A 16,763-nucleotide genomic window follows, 5' to 3' on the forward strand; every position below is an offset into this window, starting at 1 on the left:
TCTTCCCTCTCTCAAACTTCAGGCCCTCTTCCTTAGCAAGCCAAAAATGCCCTGCAGGACTAAAGATATGGCTCAGCATTTAACATCCCTTGCTTCTCTTGCTGAGAACCCAAGTTGAATTCCAGCAACCATAAAGGGTCCTTTACACTGCCTGTAACTCCAGGGAACCCGATGCCCTCTTTCTGGCCTCTGTAGGCACCTCACTCACATGCACATACCCACGTAAGTAAACAATAAAATACTTGAAGAAAACAAAGTCCGTTAAAGAGTTTCTTTAATCTAACAACAAAACCCTTCTTGAGTGAATTATGTTACCATACTCTGGAGAAACCAAATAATTTTGTGTGCCCATTACATATTTAATTGAACTCTTCACAGCCATTGAATCATATTGATAGAAAGTATTTAACAGTATAGAAGCAGTATTCACGGCATATAAAAAGTGAAAAAAATTAAAAATCACGCAAATAAGAATCCTGAAGGGCAAGTGTCTGATTGTGAGAAATGGGAGGGGAAGGCTCCCATTACAAGAATTTGGAAGTATGTTGTGTTTCTGTGTTTTCCTTCCTGTGTCCATCTGGCTCAGGGAAGGCTTTATTGCACACACCAAGAGAAAGATGTGCTGCTCTTCAGCTTTTTCTGTGTTTGTTTTTGTTTGTTTGAGGCAGAGTCTCTCTATTTAGTCCTGGCTGTCCTGGAACTCATTAAGTAGACTAAGCGGGACTGGAATTCACAAAGATCCTGCTGCCTCTGCCTCCTGGACTGCTGCTTAGCTTTTGATGTTTGTGGTTGTTTGAATAAGTATGGACCCCATAGACTCGTGTGTTTGAATGCTTGACCCATAGGCAGTGGCACTTTTAGGAGGTGTGGTCTCGTTGGAATAGGCGTGGACTTGTAGGAGGAAGTGCATCACTGTGGGGGTGGGCTTCGAGGTCTCCAATGTTCAAGCTATGCCCAGTGTGGTACACGGTCTTCTTCTTCTGACTGGTGATCAAGATGTAGAATTCTCATCTACTTCCAGCACCATGACTGCCTGCATGCTGCCATGTTTCCTGCCATGACGATAATAGATATTAGACTAAACCTGTAAACATATAAACCAGCTCCAAATTCAATCTTTTTCTTTATAAAAGTTGCTTTGGTCATGGTGTCTCTCCACAACAATAAAACCCTAAAACAATGGTCAAACGGGATTTTACCTGGAAGATGAATTTGAAAGCCACAAATAGATAAAAGGGGACTTTTCCTTTCCTAGAAAAGTTATTCCTCTGGTGCTGACCAACTTGTGTTTAGAAACAAGTTCTCTATTGAACTGAAACTCCCTGACTCAGCTATGCTGGCTGGACTTTGAGCCCCAGGGATTCACCTGCCCCACCTCCACAGTGTTGGTATTATAAGCATGAATCTGCTATGTGTGTTCTCTTTTTAAATGTGTACGTGTGTGTGTGTGTGTGTGTGTGTGTGTGTGTGTGTGTGTGTGTTCATGTTCACATCTGTAAAGATACCTAGAGAGGCCAGAAGAGGACACTAGATGCCCTGGGGCTAGAATTAGTAAGTTACCCAACATGACTCCTGGAAACTAGGGTTCCTTGGAAGGGCAGTAAGTGAACTAAGCTGTGGAGTTATTTCTTTGACACCATGACTCTTTTTATGCAGACTCTGAGGGTCATGTTCAAGTTCCCATTTGCAACAAAAGTACTTTAGTAACTGAGCCATCTTCCTAAGTTATAATAATGTTTCTGAGACTACTGTGTTAATCATAACATTGGAAATCACTGGTAAAGTGACCTTTTGCAACCAAAGTATCTTTGTAAAATGAGGCCACAGCTAGTTTCCTCATTTGTAATGTCACAGTGCACAGATCGGTTAAAAATTTGAAACTTGAATTGAAAAACTTTATCATAGGGGAAACCCCAATACTAGGTAGATTACTAACAAAACATCAAATATTTAAGAAATAAGAAAACCAACCTTCTATACTCTGCCCCAGATTGAAGAACTAAGGAAATACGAAAAGTATTTTTAATTTTTTAAAATGTATGCATCTTTGTGTATGTGCAGGTACCTGTGGAGGCCAGAAGATGGTGTTATATCTGCCAGAATTGGGGTTACTGGCTGTTATGAGCTGGCTGATGTGGAAACCAAAATATCTGGTTCTCTGCAAGAAGAGAAAAGAGCTCTTAACCTCTGACCCATCATTCCTGCACACAATTTTAAAGGCAAAAATTATCCTGATATTGAAAGCTACCAAAGCATTTTATGAAAGAAAAAATATAAATCGAGATCCCTTATCAACATAGATGTAAGAGTCCTTCGTAAATTTTTAAAATTTTTCTTCTCTCATATATTATATACTGACTCAGTTTCTCCTCCCAGTTCCCTTCTCCACTTCCTCTGTCTGCCTGTTCCCTATTCACTTCTCTTCCCTTCGGAAAAGGGCAGGACTCCCAGGGACATCAACCAAACACAGCATCTCAGTTTACAGGAAGACTAAGCGCCTCCTCTCATATGATGTCTGAATGAAGCAACCCAGTAGGAGAGAAAGGGGTCTCAAAAGCAAGCAAAAGAATCAGAGTCAGCCCCACTCCCATTGTTAGGAGTCCCACAAGAAGACCAAGTGACACAACCATAGCATATATGCAGAGAACCTAGGTCAGACCCAATACAGGCTCCCTGATGGTCAGTTCAGTCTCTGAGCCCCTATGAGCTCAGGTTAACTGATTCTGTGGACTTTACTGTGGTGCCCTTGACCTCTCTGGCTCTTAGGTTTAAGAGTCTTAATCAGCACATTAGCAAACACAATCCATTTGGCAAAATCTCTTCAAACTAAAACCTGTTCACCCAGTGGCTTGGCAGTGAAGATGCTGGGTCTATTTGATAGACCTGAGTGACAAGTGTTCACCGTAGCACAGAATGCTCATTACATCACTGTTTATGTTAGAAGATTGGAGACAACCCCAGTCTCCAACAATAAAAGTCTCATTCTACAGATTACTCAGTAGTGGACAATGGGGCACTGTAAGGCAATAGTGACAGTTGTCTGTAATGACACGAGACATCTCTAAATTATATTAGGTAAATTTGAAAATCCCAAGTACAGAGAAGTGCTTATATTATTCTTACTGTTGTGTTCCAAAATATAAACGTAGGAGGCTAGGGAGATGGGTCCGTGTGTAAGCGCTTGCTGGACCACAGCATCCTGAGTTCAGAGGTCAGGCATCCATGTCAAAAAGCCTGCTGTAGAAGTGCACCCAAGCCATGCCTCCTTAGGAAAGGCACACAAAGGAGGATCCCTGGAGCTCGAAGGTAACTGGCCTAGGCAATCAGTGAGCTCCAGGTTCGGTGAGAGACCCTATCTCAAAAAATTACATAAAGTTTAATAGAGGGAGACACATACATTCAACCCCACCCCACCCTCAAGTGCACACGCACACCTCACGCTGGACTGATATTTCCATTCAGGGTTTAATGTCTTTATTTCCCTACCTACTGCCTCTACTTAAAACAAACCATGAAACAGAAATGGCAGCAGAGAGTTTACTTCAAGTACAGCCTGAGGTAAATTGGGGGCAGAGAACACGTGCCTCAGAGAAACTCTCCCCTGGTTTTTGAAAGGGGAGAAGTGGTCAGAGTTTGTTTTTAATGGAGCAATGGGTAGGGGAAAAAGGGCCTTGGACATTTCCTGCTCCCTTGGAAGTTTAATAGAAAGACAAGATGTCTCCCAGAAGGCAGCACGACAAGTGAGAAGGGATGCTCTTACAAGTACCTAATGTGGACAGGAGCCTGGGAAGCTTCCTTCATCCTGGGTATCCGTGCTCAGCTAAGGAGAGCCCTCGCTCTTGTACACCCTCTCTCCCTCATTCTGGTACACCCTCTCTCCCTCACTCTGGCACACCCTCTCTCCCTCACTCTGGTGCACCCTCTCTCCCTCACTCTGGCACACCCTCTCTCCCTCACTCTGGTATACCATCTCTTCTTCTTCTACACTTACTTTTATTCCCTGTAAAATTGATAGCCTGTCCTGTTACCATGCCATGTATTTGAAGCCCTCGTGCTGGGACAGCAGAGACAGGCAGTCCCAGGGACTTGCTGGGCAGCCAACCTAGTCTAACGAATGAGCTTTAGGACAATGAGGGAAGCAGTTTCAAAAACCAAGATCAATTATCCCTGAGGCATGATACTTGAGTTTGTCATCCGGCCTATACTCACAAGCTGGTATCTTCAACAGCTAAGAGAGCTTGCTGCTTCTACTGCAGACCTGAGTTCAGTTCCTAGAACCAACTGCCTGTAACGGGAGCTCCAGGGGAGCTGACACTGTCTTCTGTCCTGCCTCGCACCCAGGTGCATATGTGCACAGACAGATGTGCACACATGCACATAAATAATGTTTAAGTTTAATTTTCACTTACATCTTTCTACCTGACTACATTTAATACAATTTCCAAAATGAGCGCCCCCTCCCTTCATGGTACACCATTGTTCCTTTATTCACATTGGCTTTCTTTATAGCCTGACTGTTCCAAAATGTATTTAATGTGATTTTCAGCCAAACAACTATACAACAAAGTTAATGAACCAGAAAATCTGTCTCTACAACAAAGAGAGGAGATGACAGAGCTGGGGGCTGGTGGAATTCTAGACCGACCGTGGTTGCTTGGAGGAGCTCACATATCTGCTTCATCCGGCCTGGCTACCAGTGGATTGAATCTGGGTTGTGAGTCACAAGAGGGAGAGGAGCAGTGCTTGGATCTGCACCTGCCTGGGGGCTGAGTGGTGAAAGTTCTGCAGATCCCAGCAGGAAGCGGGTTGTGTAGCTGTGTCATAAATAAAGGAGCTGCTTCAGACACCAGAGCCAGCCCAGCCAACGCCATCCAGAAATATCTGCCAGGGCTGGGAGACAGCTCAGCAGGGAACGTGCCTGCTGGGCAAGCATGAGGACCCATGTTTGGATCTAGGTGTAGCAGAATACACCCGTAATTCCAACCCTGGGGAAGGCAGAAACAGCCGTGTTTCTGGAAGCTCAGTGGCTCACCCAATCTAGCCAAATCGGTCATCTCCAGGCTCAGTGACAGACTGTCTCACTAAACAAGTTGGAAGAAGCTGGGGAGACTCTCAGTGGATACGAGCACTTGCTGCTCTCTTCAGTTTCTAGCACTCATTTTGGGCAGCTCATAACTATCTATAGCTCCAATTCTGGGAGGTCAAAAGTGCTTTGTGGGCACCTGGACCCAAGCACACATACAAAGGCATACACAAATACACATAATGTAAAAATAAAAACAAAGAGAATTAAAGTAGGGGGTGGAAGAGGAGAACATCCTGATCTGACATTGACTTTAGCCTCTGCTTACACACACCTGAACAAATACTCTTCTAAACACACCCTACTAGACATACACACACATACACACACACATAATATATATACACAAATGCACACAACACACATATATAATATATACATACACACAACACACATATATAATATATACATACACACAACAAACACACACGCATAATATATATGCACACATACACACAACACATATATATATAATATATATACATATACACAACACACACACATAATATATAGGCACACATACACACAGCACACACATAATATATATACATACATACAACACACACATAATATATATGCACACATACACACAACACACATATATAATATATATACATACATACAACACACACAATATATATGCACACACACAAAAAAATATATATGCACACATATATACAACACACATATATAATATATATACATACATACAACACACACATAATATATATGCACACATACACACAACACACATATATAATATATATACATACATACAACACACACAATATATATGCACACACAAAAAATATATATGCACACATATATACAACACACATATATAATATATATACATACATACAACACACACATAATATATATGCACACATACACACAACACACATATATAATATATATACATACATACAACACACACAATATATATGCACACACAAAAAATATATATGCACACATATATACAACACACATATATAATATATATACATACATACAACACACACATAATATATATGCACACATACACACAACACACATATATAATATATATACATACATACAACACACACAATATATATGCACACACAAAAAATATATATGCACACATATATACAACACACATATATAATATATATACATACATACAACACACACATAATATATATGCACACATACACACAACACACATATATAATATATATACATACATACAACACACACAATATATATGCACACACACAAAAAATATATATGCACACATATATACAACACACATATATAATATATATACATACATACAACACACACAAATATAAAGACACATATATATACACACATATACACACAACACACACATATACAATATAAACATACACACATATACACAAGACACACAGACATACAGCACACACACATATATAATATATATACACACATACATACAACACACACATACAATATATATATACACACATACACACATACGCACATACACACAACATACATAGACACACAGGCACACAATACACATGTATATAATATATACACACATATATATAATATATATACACACATAAACACACACACAACACACACACACACACAGAACCATATCTGAGTATCTACTGGCTGGTTTAAACAAACCAAGCTTTGGGACATTAAGTCAGATAGTAAAAGCCAGCATGGGGACAGTTTAGAAACGGACCGATTGTTCTCCTCCTCAGGAAGACAATCACATGACTGTGGGTAATAGCAGAGGGAGATCAGTATCTGAACCGAGATCTGCCCTTCCTGCCTCCACACACATTTCCACTGTCCTTTCTTATGATGCTGTGTTTTGTTAAACATGGCAGACGCCACTTCTCCACCCATCCAGACGTATCCCATTGTCTACTAGAAAAAAAATGACAAGTTCCATAAGCAAATTTAAAGCTCTCAGTAATGAGGCTACCTACTGTGCTCATCCATTATTTCCCACCTAAACCAGCAAAGCTGTACTCAGCCTAATGGGGTACACCGAGGCAGAAATTTTCCGCTAAAAGTCAGACTAATGGAAGAGATTGGTAGACGGCAACTGAAAGACAACACGTTTATAATGGAGCCCCAACAGGGGAATGATGCATTACTTTGTAAAGGATGAGTGGCTGTTGAAAAAACACCAAGCAATCCAGAGAGATGGCTCCAGGTATATGGCTCGCTGGCCCGGCTGCCTGAGTTTGATCCCCAGGATCTACATGGTGGAAAGAGAGAAGCAATTCTAAGAAACCATCCTCTGACCTTCACATGCACACCATGGCATGTGTGTGCTTACGTATACACCACACACACACACACACATACACACACACACACATACCCACATACATACACACACACATACACACACATACACACACATACACACACGCACATATACACACACATACACACACGCACAGACAGGCACAGACACACACATACACACACATACACACACACATACACACACAGACAAGCACAGACACAGATACACACATAGACACATACACAGATATGCACAGACACACACATACACACATACACACATACAGAGACACACACACATACATACACACACACAGACAAGCACAGACACACAGATACACACACATACACACATACACAGACAGGCACAGACACATAGATACACACATACACACATACACAGACATGCACAGACACACACAGACACACACACACACATACACACACAGACAAGCACAGACACAGATACACACATACACACACATAGACACATACACAGATATGCACAGACACACACATACACACATACACACATACAGAGACACACACACATACATACACACACACAGACAAGCACAGACACACAGATACACACACATACACACATACACAGACAGGCACAGACACATAGATACACACATACACACATACACAGACATGCACAGACACACACAGACACACACACACACACACACACACACACACAAAAATAAACAAAAGCAAATCCAAGACAGCTAGGATTTGTGCTGAGACATACAGGAGTAGGAAGAGGGGGTCAGCCAGTGGCCATGCCAAGGAAGACACAGGATGAAGAATGGAATGGGTTCTTTGATGTAGGATGGGTGAGTTGAGCTCTGCTCGGGGCTCAGAGCCTGCCAGGGCTGCTGGAGGACAGCCAAGCTCCTTCCCTGCAGCGCTCCAGCTGTCTGGCAGCACTGCACTGTCGGGGGTCCCAGCGGCATGGAAACATGATGGGACTAGCACTGTCCCATAGTAAGCTCTGCAGCAGTGTCAGGCATCAGTGAAGATGGATTGGCATGTGACCAGAATGAAGGGCTGGGATGGACTATGAGGAACTTGGAGAAGGGTTTTTAACTTTATACTGAGGAAGCGAAGCAGTCATCAGGCATTTTAAACTTTGGCTCACAAATGTATTTGGGCACTCAGAAAACATCTTTAAGGAGTACTCTTGAGTTAGTCAGGAAGAGAAAGCGGAGAGATGTGGTAGAGAGATAGAAAGAGGAAGGGGCTGAGGGCAGAAAGACACGAGGTCAGGGATCAGGCAACTGATCGTGATGGAACCTCGCAATGACAGTCAAGGGACTGGTGAGACTCTAGGACACAGAGGCCAGTAAAATTCATGACATGGATACAAGTGTACAGCCAACAAGTCTAGAGATAACAGGAAGTAAAGAGTGGGCTGGGGAGACAGCTACATTGGTAGAGCGCTTGCCTAGAGTGCATGAAGCCCTGGGGTTCTGTCTCCAGTACTGCCTAAACTGGATGAGATGGTGAATTCTCAGAATCCCAGCACTGGGGAGGTGGAGGCAGGAAGATCAGGAGTTCAAGGTCATTTTTGTCTACAAAGCAAGTTCAAAGCCGACTGCATGAGACCTTATCAGAAGACAAGAGAAAGTGAAAGACACACAGCGTGGCACTGAATAAAGATGGGGGAAAGGAAAGACACTCTCCAAGACAAGGAGATGGTTGGTGAGGGAAAGGGATGACTGCCGTGTCAGTTACACAAGACACTATGGAGCCTTATGCTAACTAGAACTAAAGCTGGGATTTGTGGGTAAGTCCAGCTCTTGGTAAAGACACAAAAAGCAAGTACATAAGCACTGGCTGGAGTCACTGACCTGAAGGTCTTAGCTTTCAGCAGTGATGAATGGCGACTGTCACCACAGGTCAGCGGACTTTATATAACAACTAAAGATGTGGAAATTAATAAGCTAAAATTATTGTATTCTCCAGTTCTCTTCATCCAAGAGAGAAGAGTAGACACAAGGTCTAAAGGGACAGTGTCCATGAAAGACGAGGGACCCTCTCCATAATAAGATGTTCTCAGGGCTCACTGTCCCCCTGTCTGGATTTACCTCCTGAGCCTTGGCACTGGTTTGTAAAGGATCTAGTCAGTAGGCCTTCACAGGTATGAGGAGAGACCACAGAGTTTCTACAAGCCTTGTGGATTAGCCAGAGAGACTGGAAGCTGTAAGAACTTTAAACACAGAAATGTTTCTTCACATAAACAACTTCTCGCTATGTGACATTGGCTAGGTGTGCTGTCACAACAAGGGCACCTGATTCAGGCCAGAGAGGCAGCTCTCACCACGGAGTGCAGAGAGTACAAGGGATGGTTAGAAACAGGACTGCATCTCACATGAGACAGGACCGTGACTCAACACACACACACACACACACACACACACACACACACACACACACACACACTTAGCTGAGATGGATCTGTGAAGTGTGAACACTGAAGTCATTTTTATTGATTAATTAGGGTCTGCAGAAATGGCTCAGAAGCAAGCATGAGAGTTTGACTCTGAACCCCAGGACCCATGTACAGTACATGTCTGTAATCTTGACCCTGAGAGGTGAGGATCAGGAGCTTCTGGACTTGCGGGCCAGTCAGGCTAGATGACTTTGAATGCTCCAGCTTTAGTGAGAGATCCTGTCTCAAAAAATACATGGAGAACAATCAAGGGAGATCTGCTACCTTGGTTTCTGGCCTTCATTTACACCGGCCTGCATGTATATGGACCTCCATACACACGTGTGCACACATATGTGAACACGTGAAAACACATATAGACAAAATTAATAAATTAGGTTTGATGGGAAATCAAAACTTTGAACTGGAAAGGTGGCTCAGTGGGTAAATCATTTACCATTTGAGCCTCACAGCCCAAGTCCCAGGTCCCCAGAACATAGATGACATCTGGACACAGTAGTCCAAGCATCTAATCTGTGGAGATGGGGGTGTGCACTCCTGGGGATCTGAGTTAGGAAGACCAGGGAATCTCTGGAAGATTCCTGAAAGCTGGGCTTACAAGGTAGAAAAGAGCCTATGTGGAAAATGATGGAAAGTCACAGATCGCTATTTGGAATTTGCCCTCTGGCCTCCCCACACTAGCTGTGGCATGCACGCAACCACACACGTGAACAAGCGCATGCTCACACGTACAATTCAAACATGCATGCACACCAAACTAAATAGAAAATGAAAAACTTCTGTTTGTCTATCCAGAGACATTTTTCTTTAGAAGCCAATTTTTTTTTCAAAGGTAAAAGAAGGCTTTTAAATGCTAGCGAATCGGCAGGAGAGTGCAGTGCTGTCCTGTCCATCCTGCCTGTGCAGGTAGGTCGTGAATGTGCAGTGCAGGGCTGAAGGCTGGCAGTTTCACAGGAGTGAACGCTGTAAGGCCATCTGCATTTTGCTAACGGAGACTCTCTGTTGTGCTCACTGGGTTTACGCCATTACTGAGCATGAACAGGGGCTCCTTGACCATAGATAGCCCAATTCCTTGGGCCTGAAGTTCTTTGTGTAGCACCCTTCACAGTCGATTTTACCTTCGTTCTCAGAGTTGTAGACTCCAGACTTCTCACCTTTGGCGCATTGGAAACATTTTTTGTGCCGGGCCTTTCCAGCTCCCATGATCTCAGCAGCATACACAGAATCCCCACACCTGGAACACTTCCATGTTCCGAGGCAAACTTAGAAGTGTTTGGATTTTTGTAGGCCTGTGAGGCTGAGGACTCTGGCCTGATGCCCAGCCTCTCACCACGGTCAGTGTTGAGTGTGCCAGCCCCTGGCCATAACAATATAGCCTTTTGGTCCATACTTCTTTCCATAGCAGGATTTGCAGTAGATCTCTTCATCATAAATTGCCAGTGTTGTGCTGTCTAAATTTTTCATGCAAACAATGCACAGAAAGCAGCAGTCGTGGAAGCTCTGCCCTCTGCACCGCACCTCTTCATCATGGTACACGCTTCTCCCGTAGGCTCTGCACTTATTTCCCCTGCTCCAAACGAGCCTTCCGAGTGGGAGGTGGGAGTGAGGTCGAGACAGAGGAAAGCCTCAGGCAGATCAGGAAACTCCAGAGACATTGTAAATGCAGGTAAAAGGTAAGCTGTGGGCTAGGAGAAGGTGTTTACCATATACGCATAAAACTTGGATCTAAAATATGTAAAGAACTAGAAAAGTTAGACATACATGGCCAGCGAGGCATCTCAAGAGAAATGGCGCTTACTGTCAGGCCTGAGCGTCTGAATTTAATCCCTGAGACCCACATGGGGTATAGATGTGTCTATATGAAAGTGGCTATCTACTTCCGCACACATGTACACACACACACAAATAAATAAATACAACAATTAATTAATAAATAGGAAACAAACCATAAATCATTAAATCTAAATACTGCTCTGTAACAGTAAACCAAAGGTTTGAGAAGTCATTGAGAAGTTAAAGTACGCAAATGCCTAAACAGCTCCTAAAATGGGGCCTGACAGGAGCCATGGGGCCTGGAAGATGAGTCACTGGTTAAGGGCGCCTGCTGCTCTTGCAGAGGAGCAGAGTTTGGTTCTCAGCACCCACATGACTCTCGCTCCAGCGGACTTGATGTCCTCCTCTAGCTTCTGTAGGCGTCCACACCCATGTATTCAGATAACTACGTATAGACACAGCTATGCCCCTAAGTAAAAATAAGAATAAATCTTAAACAGAATGACCCACTGGACGGCAGATGAACACAACAGAGATCCTGCGACACAACTACCAGACTGTCCTGAAATACAGAGACTGGCAGCACGTACCACCTCAGCACGGAGAGCCACTGGGGTCCTGGGCATCTGGTAAGAGCATAAGTAGGAGAGCAGTGTGGAAAAACTGTCAAGCATTTCCTTCAAATGTGCAAACATGCGCTCTCTATGGCCCAGCAATCCTGATCCACTCTAATTACCTAAGATGCATAAAAATGAATATTTGCAAAGGCTTTGCACACATCGTTTTGGTATAAAAATGTTATTCACAACAACCCTAAACTGAAAAAGTTCTCTACTGAAAGGGAAAGCGTTCATCAGATTGTACTGTCTATGTATGACAGAATACTAGGCAGCAAGGAGAAGGAGGAAAGGGATTCTGACACATGCAGCAGCACAAAGAATCTAAAGGATGCCATGTTAAACGAAAGCGCTAAGACCTGCGAGTGATGACAACACGGTAGATAACATTTACAGGGAGCCCGAGAGTGTGAAACCCTGAGGTGTATATACAGCCTCAGGACACTGCCGACAGGAGTGGTCCCATGTGACTACAATTACAGGCACTGGAGGGATGGCTCCACAGTTAAAATGTTTGGGTTCCCATAAAAACAACAATGCCAACCACCCAGAGCTTCCAGGGACTAAACCACTGCCCAAAGACTATACATGGACTGACCCAGGGCTCCAACTGCATAGGTAGCAGAGGATAGCCTTGTTGGGGCACCAGGGGAAGGGGAAGCCCTTGGTCTTGCCAAGGTTGGACCCCCAGTGCAGGGTAATAAGGGGGCAGTAAGGGGAATGTAAAGGGTGAATACCCGTATGGGGGAGGGGAGGGAAGGGGTTGGGGGCTTATGGACAGGAAACCGGGAAGGGGAATAACATTTGAAATGTAAGTAAAGAAATATATCTAATAAAAATTTTTAAAAAGTTCTTGGGTTCTTCCAGAAGAACCCAACACTGTTGTGTTCTGTTCCCAGCATCGACATCAGGCATTTTACAACTCCCGGTAATTCCATCCTCAGGGCATCTGATCCCCTCTACTGGCCCCCATACACATGATGATTCACACACACACACACACACACACACACACACACTCACACACACTCATTCACACACACACTCACACACATTCACACTCACACACACACATTCACACTCACACACACTCACACACATTCACACTCACACACACATTCACACTCACACTCACACACACTCACACACACACATTCACACTCACACTCACACACACACACACACTTAATTGCAATACATTTGAAATTTTCCTGTTACCCAGTGCAATGGTTAATCTTGACAACTTGATGGGATTAAGAATTGCCATGGAGTCCAACCTCTGAGCATGTCTGTGAGGGAATTTCTAGACAAGATTAGCTAAGGTGGAAAGGCCTGCCCTGAGTGTGGGCAGCAGTGTCAGATAGGCTGGGGTCCCAGACTGAGTAAAAAGAAGAAAGTGGGCTGAACACCCGTGTCCATCTCTCGCTGCTTCCTGACTACAGCTGCCACTTGACCAGCCACCTCAGGCACCTATGACAAAATTCACTGGCAAAAATGACTTAGAGGAGAAAAGATTTAGTTACCTTACAGAATCTGGTTACTATCGATCACTTCAGGGTAAGTCAAGGCATGAGGATCTTGAATCATAGACACACTACATTCAGAGCTAAGAACAGACAAAACTGAATTAATGCTTACATGCTAGTACTGGGCCCATCGTTTTCTTATGCAGTTCAGATTGCCCTGTCTAGGGACTATTGTCACCATAATAGCAAGCCTCTCTTTCTCAATTAGCATACTCAACACTGTTTCCAACCTAATCTTGACAGTCTCCCACTGAGACGCTCTTCTTCCATGATTCTGATTGTACCAAGTTGAATTAAAACTAATCACCACAGCTACCAACATCTCTCTATGGAGGGCTGGGGTCCTCTTCACTCAACCATCATTCCTTCTTAGTTTTTGTAAATATTCTTAAAGATTATAATTTTCTGTGCATGTGCGTCTGTGTGAGTGTATTTATGCTATGTGTATGCAGTGCCCTCAGAGGCCAGAAGAGGGCGATGGGTCCCTGGGGCTGTATTGCAGGCAGGAAGTTGTGGGAACCGAACTCAGGTCCTTCTGGAAGCGTGATACTCTTTTAACTACTGAACCACCTCTCTAGCCCCTTTACAATTTTTAAAATTATGTGTGTTTGCTTATTTATTTATTCATTCATTCATTTCACACGTGTGTATGCACAAGCACGTGTGCCACAGCACCTGTGTGAAGGTCAGTAAACGATCTGAAGTAGCAATTCTCTCCATTCACTATAGGGGTCCCAGGGATCGACCTCAGATAACAAAGCTTGGCAGCCAGCCCTTTTCCCCTCTGAGCCATCTCGACAACCCCTCATCTGATGTAATGCTCTTGGGGTAGCAATGGAAAGTACTTTTTTTTAGTTCTTCCGTATTGTTTGGATTATTTTTTAAGCATATTTTTAATCGTTCTTTAAAATTGAATTCTTTCTCAGTAAGCACGTAGGATTCCCTTCCTCTAAATTTAGCTGCAAGGACTTAAAAAAAATCTATGAAATATTTTATATCATTAGAGTTTCTGAAGATAAAATAGTTCTTCAAATTTTCATCGCTCATACCATTTTGAGTCTGTGCTCTAATTCTGGGACTTTCCCTTTTAAATACATATATTTCAAAGGAGAATCAAAAAATGATAGCTATGTACACACACACACACACACACACACACACACACACACACACACACACACACACCGGAATGCTGGTGCAAAACAAATTAGGTAACGACTGGAAAATGCTTTGTAAAGTCCGAAGTGCTGTATAGATCTGAAGGGGTGGGAGGGAGCGCAGATCCCACTCCAGCATCCGAATAAAGGCTCTTAATGCACCTTCAGGAAATATTTAATCTACCTGTTGGGGGGGTGTGTGTGTTTCTCTTATGCACAGATACTCATGTTGGTTCCTGGAAGCCACCTGAACTACGTGTGTGCAAGATCACAAGTGGACACCATGACTTTGCCTTCAGTTGGTGCTGTGGGCTACCACCCTCAATGGACACCCTGGCTTGGTAGTTGGTGCGGTCTAGGCCCTCAGTCTACTACCTCCTTATACTAATGTGATGATAAGGGAATGGCATTGTGATAATATGGAGGTATTGTGGTGACTTTGAGAATGATGGTGCCTCTTTCATGGAGCTAGGGTCCTAGAAACTGGAAGTCAACGGAAGCCATCCCAAGCCAATGTTTTTGGGGTTCTTGTCTCTCACATTTGAAGTCTGAAATTCACAGACCATGGTGAAAGTGTTTAGTGTAGACCCGTAGAGGTACATGGAGCTAGAGAGGGGGCAGGGCAGAACTCCTGTGCAGTAGGGAGGTCACAGGAGATAGGAGACTACAGAGCTGTGGTCTAGAGGCTTTGAAAAGGACTCATGTCCGAAATGGAGGTGAGGAAGGGGGCGCTAGTTAGTCTGGTTGACCCAACCAGACATCCAGTTACCTCCACACAGCGCCAGCTGCCTATAGCTTCTAGGCAGAGGTGCTCATTTAGGAGACTGGAAATCAAAACTCTCTCCTGGTCCTTCTGGCCTCCAGCCATGAACATTTTCACAATTACTGCTTGGGGATCCTGGCCTAGCTGATCCGTTTCTACCTCCTGTTCTCACCACGTGGCACCCACCCAGAGGATTCGGTCTCACGGAAGCTTCACATCTTGCGGCAACCCTTGCCGGAAGTTTGCATTATACTCCGGGGAAGAGCTCCTTACGTGGTGTTGCACCTTGCTACTAAGGCTGTAGTCTACCCCATGTCCAGACACCTTTCCTGAGCTCAGGAAAGCAAAATGGAGGAATCCCGGACTTCCTCTTCTCCCCTGACCTGAGGAACCCGAACCTGAGGAATGTCACAAAGTCCTTGAAGATTCCCTGGAATGCCTCTCCATTGCCAATGAGGTATCCCCAGAACCATAAGCCTCTGCCAATGGAATATCACTTTAAGAACTCCTTCCGACTCTTCAAGGCTCATATAAATGCCCTTGATTCACCCTGAATAAAATGTATGAGTACAAGCTGAAGAGAGCCACTTCATTGAATGTGGTCTAAAAGAGCTGTAACACCAAAATCTTGGGAGAAATCATCCGTATCCACACCCCACGCCCACACCCCACACCCTGCATCCCACCCTCCACACATCATATCCCACACACCACACCACACCACACCCCATGCACCCCACGCCCCATGCACCCCACGCCCCATGCACCCCACGCCCCATGCACCCCACGCCCCGCACCTCATATCCCACTTGCCATATCCCACAATCCACGTCCCATACCTCATATCCTACACCCCACCCCCGCCTCTGGCATTCACTGCTAGATCAGGATCCTGCTGACCCACCCGTTCAGGATTCTGCTCAATCCCACCCTGACTGGTGTAAAGCGGTGCCCGGACATGCCAAGGGAAGAAGCGGAAAACAGAATCACACTTAGAATCTACGACCCACACTTAGAGTCTACGACCCAGCTTTCACACATCCCTCTTTGTATTACTGCGGGCAGCCGTGTCAGCTTAACCT

At 44.1% G+C, this 16,763-nt stretch overlaps 1 long non-coding RNA gene and 1 pseudogene across 2 annotated transcripts; both read right to left on the reverse strand.

The window, feature by feature from the left end:
• Positions 1-257: 257 nt before the first annotated feature.
• On the reverse strand, positions 258-8,799 carry LOC120096238 (uncharacterized). 2 transcript variants are annotated; one of them, XR_005492423.2, is made up of 3 exons: positions 7,228-8,799; positions 2,066-2,158; positions 258-1,052 (listed from the first exon to the last, which is right to left on the reverse strand). It is a non-coding gene; the product is annotated as an uncharacterized LOC120096238 (long non-coding RNA). The 2 variants fall into 2 exon arrangements; XR_005492424.2 differs by lacking the exon at positions 7,228-8,799 and adding an exon at positions 3,124-5,044.
• Positions 8,800-10,642: 1,843 nt separating this feature from the next.
• Positions 10,643-16,525, reverse strand: LOC108352524 (cysteine and glycine-rich protein 2 pseudogene; annotated as a pseudogene).
• Positions 16,526-16,763: the final 238 nt, after the last annotated feature.

Source organism: Rattus norvegicus, chromosome 13, assembly GCF_036323735.1.
Source record: "Rattus norvegicus strain BN/NHsdMcwi chromosome 13, GRCr8, whole genome shotgun sequence".
NCBI classification, from domain to species: Eukaryota; Metazoa; Chordata; class Mammalia; order Rodentia; family Muridae; genus Rattus; species Rattus norvegicus.